We start from the raw sequence: 13528 nt of genomic DNA on the forward strand, positions 1-13528 counted from the left end.
GCAGCTGTGGGGCAGGTCCAGGGTCTGCGGCAAAGAAAGTGGCCCCTTGGGTAACCCAGGGCAGGGCTGTGAAACGGGGGCAGCGTGGCCTGCAAGCACTTGTAAGTCCTTGTCCATCCCCTGCCCCCGGGCAGGTGGCATGACCACGGCTGGCAGCTGTGACAGCCACGGGGTGGGGGGGGGGGGGCAGGAGGCATGCTCTCAGGGTGCCGAATTAGGCCCTGCCTCAAGCATTGCTTGTGCGATCCCCGGAGGGGGGTCCTCTCCCCCAGCAGCTTCTGAGATCTCCACCTACAAAGACACTAGTCCCTGCACTGAAGCTGCAGGTGTCATCAGGCTCGTGAAGAGGTTTATTTTCCAGATGATACATGAAGGGTCCGCCCTCTTCTTTTTTTTTCTTCCTGTGATGGGGTCGAATTTTGTCTGCATAAAAAGAGGTAGGTTGAAGCCCTAACTCCCAGTACCTCGGAATGGCTTTATTTGAAAATGGGGACATCAAAGATGCCGTTAGTTGGGACGAAGCCGCACAGGTGGAGCGGGCCCTCAGTCCCACTGGGCTGGCGCAGAAGACAAGAGGTCTGAGTTAGGGACCTGCCACCCCAGGTCAAGGAACACCTGGGGAGGCCAGAAGCTGGGGAAGGCGAGGCTGGATTCTCTTTTAGAGGCTTTGAAGGGGGACACCTGGGTGGCTCAGCGGTTGAGCACCTGCCCCTGGCTCAGGGTGTGATCCACGGTCTCAGAATCGAGTCCCACATCAGGCTCCCTGCCTGGAGCCTGCTTCTCCCTCTGCCTACGTCTCTGCCTCTCTCTCTTTCTCTTTCATGAATAAGTAAATTAAAAAAAAAAAAATCTTTAGAGGCTTCAGAGGCCTCCTGGCCTGGCCCACACCCGGCTCTTGCACTTCTAGCCTCAAGAACCATGAGAAAATTGGCTGTGGTTATCTCCTAGTTTCTTTGGGTCAAGAGCCCCGCGTGCGACTTAGCTGAGCTCTGGGCAAGGCCGCAGTCGGGGTGTTGGCCCAGGCTGGGCTCTCCCTGAGAGCTCAGTTGGGGGAAGAAGCATCCACTTTCAAGTTCACACGATTACTGACAGGAGTCAGGCCCTTGTGGGTGGCCGGACCGAGAGCCTCAGTTTCTTGCTGGCTGTAGGTCAGAGGCTGCCCTCGTGGCCTTGCCGCGTGGCCCTCCCCACAGAGCGGCTCGCAGCGTGGCATCTGGCCTCGGTAGAGCCAGCGAGGGAAGCAGTCTCCTTGCCAGATGGGTGTTAGAATCTTCCGCATCTTTGTCACGGGAGTGACCTCTCATCACCTTTGCTGTGTTCTATGGGGTGAAAGTAAGTCACAGCTCACCCCACGCTGAAGGAAAGGCAGGAACACCCTGAGGTTGGGGGGCCCTGGGGACCATGTTCTACACGGAGGGGGGACACACACTCCTGGGGGCTGGGCTCCTGGACTGAACTTCCAGGAGCTCGTGTCTCTGTGGCTCTCCTTGGTCACTGTCTCCCCAGAAACCCAAAAGATAAAAAATTATGTTTTCCTTCCCATTCCCAAGTGGAGAGCGACTTCCCACTGGGCTGTGGGGTGATCCTCTTCCCAATTTTGCCCATTTCTCCCTGCTGCCATGGTGTAGAAGGAAGCCCCCAGGTCCAGGGGCAGGAGCGGAGTCTGAAAGCTGAAAATGGGCAGATCCGAGGCAAGGATGGGCTGTGTCTGGCCAGAATTTGATGGGTCTTATCTTCCTTTGGGGATGGGGTGAGCCACTGCTCATGCTCCCCCACTTTTCCCTTGCCTCCGCTTCTGGGCCCAGGGTCCGTCCCACTCTATGGCAGCGACAAGGGACAGTGCTGTCCTGATTGTCCATGTCTCGACATTTTCCCTTCCTCCTTTGCAGTTTGGCTGGGGCCACGGAATAATTTAGGCCAAGGACGTTTGGTGGGTGCTCCTGGGATGGGGAATTGAAGAGCCAGCGTGTCTCGTCCATCCCTTTCTGCCCTGAGTCAGCAAGCACGGAGCCCAAGGGCTTGAGAGGGCAGTGCCGCACGCAGGATGGAGGGAGCTGGGTGCCTGAGAGGGGGCTGTCCCGGGGAGAGAGCCCTCTGCCAACCCACACAGAACGTCACTTGCAGGAGAACTATAGTTTGGGTTGCCTTATCAGCCCTCGGGCCAAATGTTGCAAAGAGCAGCTCAGCGAAGCACATTTTGAAACGTCCAGAACTTGCCCTGGGATCAAGACACCTGCTGGGGTCCCTTGGATAATAACAGACTATGGATTGTGCTCTGTGCTGCGTAAGGCCTGTGACCTCGGCGGGGCCACTTAACTTCTGTGCCTCTGCTGCCAAACCTGTCAAACAGGGTCCTGCCAGTACCTTCCCATATGGCTGTTGTGAAGCGTGTGTAAAACCCGCAGAGCAGGCCAACAGTTCCTGGCTCATGGTCTGCGTGACTGGCCACCACCAGGTATGTGCTCCGGACACCAAGGCGGTGCTGCCTTTAACCCTTTCCCCAACCTGTCAGCTCAGATCCCTGGGGGCTTCTCCTTGGCCCAGGTAAAGGACCGGCCCCCGCTTCTGAAACAAGGGCCCACTTACACTCTTCCTTCTTTACCCAACTCCCTTCCTTGCGGGCATTCCTTTCCTTTGCTTAACACTAGAGGGCACGTCATGACTGGCACCATCCAGCTTGGGTTCTCACTCCATCCAGCGATGGCGGCAAGGGTCCAGCAGGTGGCTGAACTTGAGCCTGGAACGTATCCCTCTGAACAAGGAGATGGGCTCCCACCTGTCAGAACAGCCAGCCAACCAGCTAACTATCCGGACCCGTCCTGCCCCACTTGCACTGAGCCCTCTTCTTTTCCTCCTGAGGAGCTATCAACATTTAATTACGTACTTCTTTCTCTGCTGATCAAGTTACTGTTCTTCCTGCACCCCCCACACCCACCAGACTGGAAGCTCCACGAAGGGAGGCACATACCTATCTGGTTCTCTATCCATTTCTGACACCTAGCATTGTGTCTGGTGTACTTATTCTTTAAAAAAAAAAAAAAAAAAAAAGATTTGTTCATTTATTTGAGAGAGTGTGTGTGCACAAGCAGAGGGAGGGGCAAAGGGAGAGGGAGAGAGAGAATCCTCGAGCAGACTCCCCGCTGAACCAGGACCCCGATGGGGCTTGATCCCAGACCCCCGAGATCATGACCTGAGTCGAAATCAAGAGTCGGCCACTCACCCAACTGAGCCACTCAGACGCTCCTGGTGTATTTATTCTGGATAAATATTTGAGGACCCATTAAAGTAATCTCTCTATCTCTTCTCATACCCCCCCTCCACCCACCTACCCCACACCCCTGGATGTCAGCCTGACCTGGGCTACTCATCACTACCATCCTAACCTCATCACCTTTGGTAATTGTCACAATTTCCTAACAGGTTTTCATTTTTTCCAGATGTTTAATCTCCAATACATTTTGTCCATTTTATTACCCTGCTCAAGAAACAACTGCTTTCAAGGCATTCCGACAAACAAACTCATCTAGAAGGGAGAAACTTAAGAGAGGGTTTGAACTTCTTTGAGGGCCCAAGATTCTTATTTATATAGTGAGGATAGTCATACTGACTTGAGGGGTCATTGCAATGCTTAAATGAGGTCATGGCAGGCATGGGGGCCAGCAGAAATCAACCTTCAATAAAGAATAAATATTTGCGTCAGTAATAACCCAAAGGAATGAGGACTATTTAGATGAGCAAACGGAAGACTTTACTGGACTAGTTCAAATGCTAATGAAGGAAGGAATAGATTAAATCTTGTATTTTCCTTTCTAGAAAGTGTAAGTATTACCAACTGGTAGGTATTAAAAGTAGTTAGATTTTTCCCAGCTAAGGTTTCCTAAAAATTGGAAATATTTGCAAATGGGTTCGGCTGTGCATGAACTCTGTCACTGGAGGTCATCAACCTGAGGTGGCATGCCTCTCTTTTAAAGATGTCTTGGAAGATATTGTGCATCAAGTAGAGATTTGAGTTAGGTCACTTCTAAGTCTCGCATACACTTTATAATCCAATGATGATTTATGATTCCATGAAAATCCTTTCCTAACTTTTTTTGGTCCATTGAATTCTCTTACTTTTTTGAGGCCTTATTTTTGGGAATACATGTTTGTATGGGCATTTGCATTTTCAAGTTCCTTCCACAAGGAGGTAGTAAATTTCTGGAGGACGTACCTTGTATCTGTGCTTTACTACCCTCTCCCCAGTGCACCCAGCATTGTGCTGTATAGTCACTGGGTGCTCAATAAAGAGTAGTCAGAGGGGAAGGGGGAGTCCAGGTGGGTCTTGCTTTTAGGGAGAAAAATCTCCCGTGCTGAAGTAGGTGGGGCTGCAGGATTCCATCCCCTCCTCTGCTTCAAGATAAACCTCAGCTGCATAAATTGAACAGTTAGGAAGGACATAACCCCAGGAACACTGGGGAACCTATGCATCACTTTTTGAAATGCGAAGTGAAGCTTCATCATTTCTTCAGGTATCTTCATGTAGAAGCCATTAAAAAAACTCACATGAATGAAAGATTAAGATCAATGATCTCTGAAGATAAATTACCTCCTCAAATTAAGGTTTTTTTTTTTTTTTTTTTTTTTACTTAGAGCTAAAAAGGTGATAGTATGAACAAACAGAAATGAAATCCCCCATCATTATGGAGCTTGTCCCACTGCCATAAATCTGGAAGCTAAATACATCCATTTTTTCGATATAAGTTGCCCTTGAGAACCCCCTTGTTATCAATTCCTGTGGGATTTCAGGCAGTTGGGCAAGTCCCATGATAATCTGTCTGTAACGGAAAGCTGGACCTGCCCTTTCTAGTCCATGCACACGAACAGGCTAAGTCTAAGGGGAATGGAGACATTTGTGGAGGCGATGGGGCCCCAGAACTTGGGATAGGACATCTAGGTGGATGATTTCCTCCTCTCCCCCACCCACAATGTTTAACTCCTAGATTCTTCTAAACTCTGGGCCTGCAGAATTAGCCTGCCTCTCCCTATTAAGAGCTAACACTACTCTTTCTACTCCCACTTCCACCTTGCTTGAAGAAACCTCAACGACCTTTCCCCTCCGCCTCCCCTCCTAGTAACTAAGCTTGTTACTAGGCTTAAGTCACAGCATAACCCAACGGGGCTGTTCTGGCCCTGCTAATGGAAGAAGCAAAAGTCAGCTGAGCAAATTGAAAGATCTAATTGGCTTTATTAACGATCCTCGAGCCAGGCAGCATCCCATCCTAGCAGATTTAGAAAGGAGCTCCGAGGAGTTGTACAAAATGGAAGACTTTATAGGCAGGAGGTAGGGCAATGAAGTGATTCTAGCAAAGAGTGAATTGTTTTGCAAGGTCACCTTCCTTTGGGGGAAGGCAGGGGTCTCTCGGGCAGGTTACCTCACTAGTGCTGACCAGGCAGTTCTAGATCGACTGATTAAAGGTTTCACTCCTGGAAGAGACTGAAACGAGAATTATTAGGTATTACGTTTTGGTTTGTTGATGTGGGGCTTAGTACAAGTGGCTCCATGTTAGGGCTATTTTTCAAAAGAAATAGACCTCAAGTGAGCTGTAAGTCTACTCAGCAGATGTCAGCAAGAGTCAGAGGAGTTCATATGGACTGGATTCTGAAAATGCTGGATCTAGGGAGGCTGAAGCACAAGATAGAATCGGGAAGAGTATATTGATTAGGGAGCAAATCCAGAGATACAAGTTTTAACACCTGGCGGCGATTCCAGGAAGTATATGACCATGCTATTCAAACTTTTCCTAGAAGTATGGAAAAAGTGATGACCCAAGCTATATGAGGTTGAAATGCCAGAACTGCCCCAGCAGGCAGTGGAGGAAGAAATGAAGAGACTCAGGAATTGAGCATGCTAAGAGTGGATATACCAGAAGACTGGAAGACCTACCAGATAATTCTGTTCTGTCGGAAGGCCTGGGCAATACGTCATTCACAAAGCTAAAAGAAATGAGCTAGTGAGAAGGACACCAGCATTTTCAAAAACTCAATCAAGGCTCTTCTATAAGCCAGGGCTGAAGTTAGGAGAGGTAGGTAGAGAATTTGGCTTAGTGATACCAATGATGATGATAGGTCCAGATTCAAAAAGACCAAATGGATGCAGTTATTATGATGAGCAAGGGGGTCGGAGCAGTGGCCAAAGGAGCCTGACCCGCAGACAGTAATGGGGGTGATTAAAAGAACACGGCATTCCTAGAGGCAAAATAGACACTCAGCCAATGAAATTGTTTCTTTTAGTTTGTACCGTTAGGAGAAGTTAAGGATGGATGACAAAGAGTCTAAAGACAGTGGCCCCAATAATATGTCATGATCTCTTGCTCATTTGCTGGACCTGAGCCAGTTTTCAGACTCAGGCTCAGCCAGATTCCCAGGAGATGAAACCTTGCAACACCACAGCAAACATACACAGTAATGATTCCATAGGTCCTTTCCAAAGGAATCCACAGTCATTTATTTGGGGACACGTATACTGGTGAAGAGGGACTCCCAAATGTTTGATGTTAGAACACAAGAGTCCAAGCTGACATGATACCCGGAGAACCCAAGGCTCCTCATGACCCCCTATTCTAACTAGTGGGGCTTATGGGGGCCAGGTAATAAATAAAGTCCTGGCCAAGTCTGGCTTACAGTGTGCCCACTGTGTCTGCAGATACATCTAAAGGTAAGCTCTCCAGTCCCCGAAAGTATAATTAGAGTTGACGTGCTTGTTAGTTGGATCATTGGGTCTTAGGCTTGTGTAGCAAGAACTGTTGTAGTGGAGAAGGTCAAGTAGAAGCCTCTGAAACTGCCCCACCCCCAGCCAAGACAATAAATACAAAACAAATCAAATAGTGGGGGGATTGTTGATATTAGTGTCACACCGAGGGACTAAAGGATGCAGAGTAGTAGCTCCCATGATGTCTCATTCAATTCAATAGTTGGCCTCTGCAGAAACCTAGTGGACCCTGGGGGATGACTATAAATTGCTGCGAACCCAACCAAATATTGGCCCCAATTCAAGCCACTGTGTCCATTTATCTATTACAGTAGAAGTGATGTGACCTTGGGGACATAGTATGTAGCCTTGATTTGCTGAGTGCATCCTTCACTATTCCCTTCAGAGAAGGGGAGGAGAAATTATTTGCATGTATAAGGGTAAATGTAAACATATGTTTACAATTTCCCAAGGCTGTGCTGACTCCCCTGACCTCTGTCATAATATAGTCCGAAGGGATCCGGATCATCGGGGCATCCTGAAGGATGTCACATTTGATCCATTATTTATGGACGATATTATGCTAATCAGGCCATGTGAGCAAGAAGTGGCTAGCACATCGAAGGACTTAAGACATGCATGCCTCAGGGGATAGGAGGTAAATCTCATGAAGATCAGAGGACTGTCACATCAGTGGTATTTTTAGGGGTCCAGTGATCAGGGTCCTGCCAGGAAACCTCATCCCAAGTAAAAGACAACATATTCCATCTTGCACCTCCCACCACAAGGAAGGAAGCCCAAACTTGGTGAACATCTTTGGCTCTGGAGGCAGCAAACACCACCCTCAGAAATACTGCTCCAGCCCATACACCAAGTGGCATGAAATGCTTTGTCAACCCTAAAAATAAAATGGCAGGTTATTTTACCAGTAAAATGCGTTTTTGGGGGAATAGGAGAGAAATTGCAATTCAAGACAAGCAAACTCTGCCGAACCACAGGCAAGTTCAAAGAGACGGGTGGGGGCTGGGGGAAGGTCAGCTTTTATTAGGTTTCAGGAGGAAATTGGAGAGGCTTGTTTTAAACAAAAGTTCATTGGAGAAGAACAAGTGTTGGAGGTTGTGGCAGGTTCTCATTGCCACACGGGGTGGTTGCTGCATTGTTGCTGGGGCGGGGAGGGATCTTCTTTCTTTTTTACTTAAAAGTAGGAGAGAAACTCCTATGTGGAAAAACGCCTCCCCTCGTCCAGATAATCCTTTATCTTCCTTCCTCGGGCTGCGATGCAGTCAGTGCAGGACAGCGCCCCCCTCAGGGTTTCCTGGCTCCGTCTCAAATGAGGAGTTCACAGCTCCTACCTTGGAGCCGGGAGCAGGGCAGGGCCCTGCAGGGCCAGGCTGACCTGTAAGCAGCCTTTTCAGGTCAGAGGTCGGGGTGTTTGGGACCGATGCTGTATGGAGCTCATGGTCAGTCCCAGTGGGAGAATCACAACCTAACCCCCTGGGGTTCTTCTGCGCAGCCCTGCCATCTGCACGGGAGATGGATGTGTCATTGATAAACGACTCCTGGTGTGATACGGGCCTGGCCGAGATATAACACCTGGACGCCGGATCCCAGATGAGTGTGTATCTGGAACTGCCCATCATGAACCAAGGGCTATTATGGCCACGGAGTCATGCAGTCAGGGAGGCCAGCAGCAGCTCATCGTAAATGGGAAGTGGTATGGCTGGGACCGAGGCCATGGGGACGTGGGGCTCCAGCAAGCTGCACGAGCACGCGGGCCGGCCCCTCACTTTGGCTGTCCTGTTGCACGAGCGTCCCCCTCCCTCCATTCATGAAGGGCCACACAGGAGCATACCTGATAAACCACATGGCAGGAGCCAAAACCCAAGCTTCAGTTACAGATGAGTTGGTTCCATATGTAGGTTCACGGTGAACGTGAACGGAGTGGCCCTGAAGAACAGCGGCAAGAGAAAGTCCTTCCAACAGGCAGACCTTTGGGCAGTGCGTCTGATGTCCTACTTTGTGCACAGGGAAAAGCAGCCAGACGTTAGAACATGCACCGAGGCCTGGGCGGAGAGAAAGTGGAAGATTGGTCGGAGGCACGTGGATGCACGTGGGAGTGACATCAGGTGTGAAGCCCTTTGCCTCACATGCTAAATCCCACTGAGAGTGCCCTCTGCGGAGGAAGCAGTCTGTCCCCAAGCAGACAGAGGGCTTGGCTGTCTGACATCAGCCAACTCCAGGCACTGGCCACCGTGGTGCTGGCACAAGGGACATGAGGGAAGTAGCCACAGTCGGAGGGATGGGACCACCATGCCTGGGCTCCCACAAGCAGCATCGGCTCCTCCGAACCCAGGCTGAGTTTGGCCTTGTTGCTCATGACCATCCACCCTGCCAGCAAGAGAGCAAACCCCTAGCCCACCGCAGAACACCATCCCTCGGTGGCAAGTTAATTACTGGGGGTCCCTTCCATCCTGCAAGGGCTCATGATTCATGATCACAGGACAGTGTCTATTCCAAAAAGCATCATCATTAAATAATCCCAACTGGTAAGAAATAGATTTGTTTCAGTTCCCAGACTCATCACTCAGACGGATTGTGCGAGAAGCTGTTGTTGATCACGGTTTCCTGCGGTGATCTATGCCAAGCTCTTGGGCTCTCCTCCTATGAACTATGAAATGATCCCCGGGGATTCTTTCCCCTGCGCTTTTGCCAGCAGTCCGTCCATGAACTTAAACCACTCAGCACTCGCCCGATTGCCTTTGGGATGTCTTCTGGATTTGGAGGGCTGTGAATGTCGCTGGATTGCAATCTTTGCTATCAGCTAAATGATGGTGGACGTTGTAAAAGCCTGCTAATGTCATTATAAAATGATTACTTGTGCTATACAAATACTTTCTTCTCTTATCCTTTGGAAGAGTGACAAGTCTCATAGTTCACCTTCCTCTGTGAATTTCTAAGTGATCAAGGAGTGGTGGTGGCAATCCAGGTGTTTTTAAACAACGCTTTCTTGGGCATGCAGGACTTGAGTTAGGGAGGGGGAGAAGGACTGTGTCTCTCCTGCTAATAACTAGGATAGAACAAAGCTTGCAGGGGTACCTGGATGGCTCAGTTGGTTAAGCGTCCGACTCTTGGTTTCAGCTCAGGTAGTGATCTCAGGGTCCTGAGGTCCAGTCCTGCATTAGGCTCTGTGCTGAGCATAGAGATTGCTTGAGATTTGCCCTCTCCCTCTGCCCCTCCTCCCTCTCTCTCTCCCTCTCTCTCTTTCTAAAATAAATAAATGAAATCTTTTTTAAGATTTTTAAATTTACTTACTCATGAGAGAGAGAGAGGCAGAGACGCAGGCAGAGGGAGAAGCAGGCTCCAAGCAGGGAGCCCAACGCGGGACTCGATCCCAGGTCCCCAGGATCACGCCCTGGACTGAAGGTGGCACTAAACCGCTGAGGCACCCGGGCTGCCCAATGAAATCTTTTTTAAAAAACAAAGAACAGAAAAGCTTGCATATGTAGGTAGAGCCAGCTGAAAACTCGGCAGTGATGCAGAAGGAGGAATGTGAGCTTTGAGGACGGCCACCTGGATGCATAAAGCATCTCTACATATTGCTCTTAATTTATTCATTAGAAAACATGTTTTGGAGACGGAAGAGATCAATACAGATTGTGTTATAGCACAAATAGCTTTCCCTGCCTTGGTTAACTTCTTGATTTCTGATTTTTACTTCAGTGCGTCTGTTTAGCAAATGATCCTTTGCTAAATTTGGGATTGGGGGAACTAGGGGAGGGGGGCAGGGAGTGGGCAAAAACACTTCCCATACCTAACATTTGGTCTATGCGTTATTTCGTTTTCTTTCTGGAGTCTGGGACCTGGAATCAGAAGGTCACAGTGTCATAAACCTATATAAAGAGGCTTCCCGTGGCTTGATACTAGGTAAAAAAAAAAAAAAAAAAAAAATTCAGTTACACTCTCAAGAGGAGTAGCCAGTACAGAGTTTTCTCCCCCATAAAGTTTCAGAGAGGGAGCACTTGGCTCCGGGTCAGGGCTCTGAAAACTGGCCCCAGACTTTACAACTAATTGGGCTTTACTATGGCTTACCTCTCTAGTAATAAAAAAGTCTCCAAAATGTTCAAAAGGAGATAAACTAGACAAAAATATCCTTTAGGCTGTAAAATGTCCGCCTGGTTTATTAAACAATACAATTTTACCATTTTTTATTTTAAAATACAAAATCAATCTGGACATGTCCTTAGAGAAATTGATTTATTTTTCATCTTTCAGATGCCAAAATAATCAAATGGCAAAAAAAAAAAAAAAGGCAAAAGAAAGGCAAAAAAGAAGAAAGAAGGAAGAAAAAAGGAAATAGGCTGCTGAATAGAGGAAAAGCTTCAGAAAGGACTGTTTTTTGAGGCTGTGATCATTAAATGACACCTGCTCTCTGTCGCTATAAACTAATCTATTAATATTATCTATTAATATTATCAGCTGACATTTACTGAGAATTTGCTACACGCAGGGAACTTTAAGTTACATGGATTGTCACACTTAATCCACAAACTTTATGAGGTAGGTGCTATTATCTCCTGTTTTCAGATGAGGAGAACAAGGGGTAAAAACGGTTAAGTAATCTGACCCATATCACTTTTCCAGTACAAAGTAGGGCTGGGATATTAACTTGGAAGGAGTCTTAACTCCAAAGTCTATGTGATCAACCACACAGTGCTCTACTGCTCCCGGCGGAGCTGGGAATGGAGAATCTAGCTGGGCGTTAACCCTCTCTGCCACCATTCAATTCTGGGGATAAGGGGGGCCATCACGTACAGTTCTTCAGGTTGTGCACTGCGTCAGCATGCCACAGCTAAGGGGATGCCATTTCCATGGTACATGTATTCTAACTTATAGGAGAGGCTACAGGTGTCGATGAAGATCTGGGCAGTCTAACCACGTCCTGGAATAGTGGCACATGCCGCTCCGCACACAGTAACTGGCATACACACGTGCCCAAGACCACCTTGGCCCTGCCACACCCTGGACATCCTACAGTAATGCTTCTTTTCCTCCCTTATTTGCTGTCAGTGACCCAAATCCTACCCACAATCTATCTCCAAACCTGGAAGGGGGAATGCATAGGTAATACGTGCTGCCATCTATGGTCACGGCGCAACAATATATCAACTGCCTTGATTTTTCTAAAGAAGTGCCCTTTTTCACTGGCCTACGGGTGCTATGGTGCCCATTAGGGGCCCTGGTGGGAGTCCCTCACTGGAGTCTACAGCACCTCCATCCCTTGGAGCATCTTAGTTGTCATTTTAATGTCAGTTTAAAACCAACAGAGGTGGGATCCCTGGTGGCTCAGCTGTTTAGCTCTTGCCTTCAGCCCAGGGCGTGATCCTGGAGACCTGGGATTGAGTCCTGTGTCGGGCTCCCTGCATGGGGCCTGCTTCTCCCTCTGCCTGTCTCTCTCTCTCTCTCTCTCTTTCTCTATCATGAATAAATAAAAAATAAAAATAAATAAATAAAACCAACAGAGGTAGGCATTACATCTTTTAAGAGGAAGTGAACCCACCCCTGATGTGTTTTCCAAAGCAACATATTGGGGTGTTTTTAAGCATGTTGTCCTCCTGGATGGGCCACCACTTGTCAGTGCTCTCTTTCCATGGAGCCCGTCTCATTTCCTGTATTGTGCTCGCTCTGGAGCATGAATCGGGGACTACCAGGCACGCAGTTGACCTGGAGCCCGTGACCCAAACTGGCTCTCCCTGGTGGCTGAAGGGGCCAGGCCAGCAGAAGGCCCCTGCTGTCCAGCCAGCCTACAGGGGAATTCCTCTCCCAAATTTTCTCCCCTCCCCAGATTGTTGGTTGCATTACTTATCCTCAAGGGGCCAGTTACACTGGGGCATCCTGAAAGATCAGGATGGGGCCTTGGGCCGGAGGGGTAACGAGAGGTTGGAGAATGTAGATCCTTGACACCACGGTCGCCACCCCTGGAAAAGTTCTGCGAGAGTAAGTGACAGCGAGGACCACAAGGACCGGCTCCTGGCTCCTTCCTAGACCTAGAAGCCAAGGCGCGGGGTGCAGCGACTTGCTGCAGGTGCGGAGCGGCGGGGGGCAGAGAGAGCCCCTCTCGCACTTGGAGCTTCCAGTGCAGCTCCAGCTGCTTTCCAGCCCCCGGTGCTACCTTCTCAGTGTCAAGGTTAAGGAGAAGAAGCTAGACGGTGTTCCAACACCAGCATCTCAAAAAGACAGACAGACAGACAGAGAAGGAGAGTCCGGGTGGATCTTATCTCTGGACTGAGATGGCTGCAGAAGCCTCAGCTAAGCCAGGAGGACAGGTGAGCCTTGGCTTTGTCCCCAGAGGCTGGGGTCCTGTCTCCCCGGGGAGGGGTGGTGACTCGCAGCAGCAAGTCTCACGTGTGCAGTGGGGGCCCTTCCCGGGGCAGGCGTGTCCCTCCTGCCTCCCCGCTCTCCTGCTCACCCTGACACGCGACTCCCTGAGTCACGTAGGACCCACACACGTCACAAAGAGCTCTGGAGCAGGATGCATTGCTCTAGGTCATTCTATGGTTCGATCAGCCACAGGCAGGGCCAGCCAGAGCTCCTGAGTCCTGCTTCTGGGCTGCACTACCCAACGTGGGCTCCTTGGCTTTCGTGTGGGCTGTCCCCAGGGGCAGGGAACAGGAGAGAAGTGGCCTGGGGGGACCGGAGGAGGGGGGCAGTGGGGATTTGGGGCGCAGTTCCCAACCCCCCCCCCCCCCCCCCCCCCCCGCTCCCCCCCGCGCCGTGCTGGAGATGGGGTAGATGCTCTTCCCG

The 13528-nt window shown here is 49.6% G+C and overlaps 2 long non-coding RNA genes across 3 annotated transcripts in view; one reads left to right on the forward strand and one right to left on the reverse strand.

Annotated features, from left to right (window-relative positions):
• LOC140635936 (uncharacterized) lies at positions 1-10443 on the forward strand. Its single transcript, XR_012033288.1, has 3 exons — positions 1-437; positions 1890-2455; positions 8241-10443. It is a non-coding gene; the product is annotated as an uncharacterized lncRNA (long non-coding RNA).
• LOC140635935 (uncharacterized) overlaps positions 7752-13528 on the reverse strand; it is a 24713-nt gene continuing 18936 nt past the window's right edge. For both annotated transcript variants that reach the window (XR_012033287.1, XR_012033286.1), the window contains one exon: positions 7752-8790. This is a non-coding gene — a long non-coding RNA (uncharacterized lncRNA). The remainder of the gene's footprint in view (positions 8791-13528) is intronic.

Source organism: Canis lupus, chromosome 6, assembly GCF_048164855.1.
Source record: "Canis lupus baileyi chromosome 6, mCanLup2.hap1, whole genome shotgun sequence".
Taxonomy (NCBI): domain Eukaryota; kingdom Metazoa; phylum Chordata; class Mammalia; order Carnivora; family Canidae; genus Canis; species Canis lupus.